This window comes from Morone saxatilis, unplaced genomic scaffold (genome assembly GCF_004916995.1).
Source record: "Morone saxatilis isolate NCDOM2014 unplaced genomic scaffold, NCSU_SB_2.0 Contig0, whole genome shotgun sequence".
In the NCBI taxonomy this organism is placed as follows: domain Eukaryota; kingdom Metazoa; phylum Chordata; class Actinopteri; family Moronidae; genus Morone; species Morone saxatilis.
In genome coordinates, this window is record NW_023339650.1 from 19,684,174 (window position 1) to 19,684,455 (window position 282).

Sequence of the window (282 nt, forward strand, 5' to 3'; positions counted from 1 at the left end):
ACTAGAAATGTAGTAGTCGATAACAATACCAGTGAAATTGCACGATTCTCTACACCAATTCATGGTAAAAAAAAAAATGTCCTGTTGAAGTTTTTTTGGCTCTGATCCCCATTTCATATCTGCTGATACGGAGTCCTGATCCTTAATAATACAGGTTAATAGCCTAACAAACCGTCTCTGTAACCTTTTTTTTGATCTTGACACATTTCCTTTGTCTCAGTGACATTAAGGTTCAGGAAGCTGTCAAACCAAGAGGCAAGGCTGTTGACGTGCTGACAATAG